Here is a 2,798-nt window from a genome sequence, read left to right as displayed (position 1 = left end):
TCCAGTGGCAGGTGTATGCATTTTGATAACTGAGTTTAGATTTATTTTGTACACCGATGTAAATAACCTCTAACTTATTTATACACATAAATGTACACACAAACACACACACATATAGGTATAGATATATGCAAGAAAGGGTGCAAGATGCGCAAACTCCACAACCTCACAGTATTATCTGCCTCATAACTGAAAATGAACATAGATAGCTTTACTGGAAACATAATCCATCTATAACGATTGTATGGTACCAATGTACTCAACATGAGTACCTTTCTCCTGCCTAGAAATTAGACCCTTATTTCTCCACTGACTGAATACAAGTAGCATTGTAGACATTGCTTTTGTCTTTTCTTTTTTTTTTTTTTTGAGAAATGAATACATCAGGCTCAGATTATTCTCAATAATCTTTTTTTCATATTGAAGCCAATACGTTTTCTTTTATACAACCAAAAATCCTTACTGCTGTAACTGTAAAAGCATAAAACTGGCAGTAAAACACTTCTGCTTAAAATTTCCTGAGGGCTACATAGAAACTGCTGCCTCCTGTTTTCATAGTATTTGTTCTGGCGAGGGGGTCTGGAGATAAATGTGAAAAATTAATTAGCAGACTGTTCATTGCCTTGTCTCTTGGCCTAGACAATGTGCTGGTGGCAGTACACCAATATTAAGTTGCCTAGTTTCAGTGGGGAGGAAAGATGATTGAAAATCAATTGCATCAAGTAGAGATCCCTTTTCCCAGCAACGTGTAAGCACAGAGAAGGATTGAGATTGGCTTGTAAAGCTTTTATTCTATGCTTGAATTAGTGGAAAGAGCAAGGAAAGGGCAGGTAGCAATGATAAGGACCAGCAAGAAAACATTATCCCCCTGCAAATAATTAGTGTTTAGGGAGTGTAACTTTATATGCCCTTAAAAAAAAACAGTTTGCAAAGGAGTGGGGTATTTGATTATTTATGTGTGTGTGTGTGAGTGCACAAATTAGGCATGCTTTATAGACATAAGCTCAAATTCTACCCCACAATGTGTACAAGGAACCTAAAATGGAAAAGTATGAGCCATTTTCCTTCCTTCTTCTGTGTTACCACCCTCCAAAAACTTGGAGAAACAGTTCTCCAGTTGCTGACTAACCCACAAAACCTTGGTAGGCTGGAAGAAGAATCTCCAGTTAAATTGCCAAACCAATGACCCCTCACCTTCCCATCTCCCAAATCTGCTCCATAAAGCAAAATGTGAAAAAAGCCTTGCTTTGGAGGTCAGAGTTTCTCTATTTTCTATCTGGTAGCAGACCTTTCCCAGTCCCCAATTCTGTTTACTCCCTTCAGCTCCCTAACACACTTTAAAATACTCATAAAGCTGTTCACAAAACTCACAGTTTAAAAAAAACAAAAAAGAAAACCAACTTACTGTTCTTTATTTCCTCCCTGTCCATGGTATCAGCACTGATTTTTCACAGGGAGACAGATGAGGCTTTTAGACTGTGCCAGAGGAAAGAGCTAACTTGAATGATTTCTGCACCTGAGCCATTTGTTTACTGAAGCAAAAGGGCACACAGTTACAGATGAGCTGGATTTCAATTGTAAAAACATCTGTCAAAGCAAGGCCTTTAAAGACTTCTCAGCAACTCTAACAAATGAAATACCCATGCACCTTGTCAAGAAGTTGTTCCTGTTTTGCCAGCCTGCCCTTATGGAGGGGAGGAGATACTGGTGCAGGAAGGGCCTTCACACAGGTGTCATTTGCCCATGTTGGGGGGAAGTGTGCTTCCAGTTTGCTCTAATCACTGAAATATTTGTTCATTTACCAGGCAAAAAAAAATAATAAAAAAAATAGTTTAGAACTGCAGCTCCTGTCCTCGTTTCACTGACAGACTAAAGGAGTACAAAGTGTCTCTGACAGCTCCCTCCAAGCTTTCCAATGCGAACGCTTCTGGCCCTTTTTTGGTTTAGGGCTGCCTTTGGAGCTATTTGTAGCATAACAACCTCAGCCCTGTTGCAAATCCTGTTACATGCCCAGCTGTTAGAAGCCAGGCATCAAAGGCAGTGTTTTCAGGGACAGGTGTGTCTACAGGGCTGCAGCAGCCAAACAGCCTCCGAGTAAGTGGTGGCAGGTTCAAGCCAAGTTCCATGTAAGGAGTTTGACACTTGATTCTAGTGCTAGTGACTGTGCTAGTCATAGCCACCCATTTCAGAGGTGACTTAGAGCTGGGAGCACTCATTTGGGTTGGGCTGAAGGTCTGAATACAGCTCAGTCTGGCTTCGGCAAAATTGAGGGTTTTCACAGCGTCCTACTCCCAATTCACCCAGGGCAGAGAGTTTGCTTCACACAGCACATCACAGCTTCAGGAATTGTGCTGGGGAAACTGGGTGCTGCTCTGTGAGCAGCTGGAGTTTCCTTTTTTGTTGCCATAGTGTTTCAGGCTGCAGTTCTTTCTTCAAACTCTTATGACTATTTGTAGAGTGCATCAGGGCAATGCATTTTTAGCTTGCAGCGAGAGCCTTGTTTACTAGAATTCAGAGACAACTAACTTTTTTAAGACTCATTTGTAATTTGCTAAGACCTTCTCTGTGAGCGGGGTTATGGTTTTTTCACTTGTCCACTGTGATATTAAACAGCTTTTAAAAAAACTTGAACAGGCTGTCTGCAAGTGCTTTGGTTTTGCTGAAGCCTTGTCAAGCAGACACTTGGCTAGATCGAGACAGGACTGTGACAGCCTAACTAATTCTGGCTGCAGATGAGCAAGAGCTGTGGCAGCTGGAGAAGGGCACTCACAGCTGCCACTGTCCACAAGGGACCTTTC

This window comes from Falco punctatus, assembly GCF_963210335.1.
Source record: "Falco punctatus genome assembly, chromosome: 4".
Classification (NCBI taxonomy): Eukaryota; Metazoa; Chordata; class Aves; order Falconiformes; family Falconidae; genus Falco; species Falco punctatus.
This window is presented reverse-complemented; position numbering follows the sequence as displayed.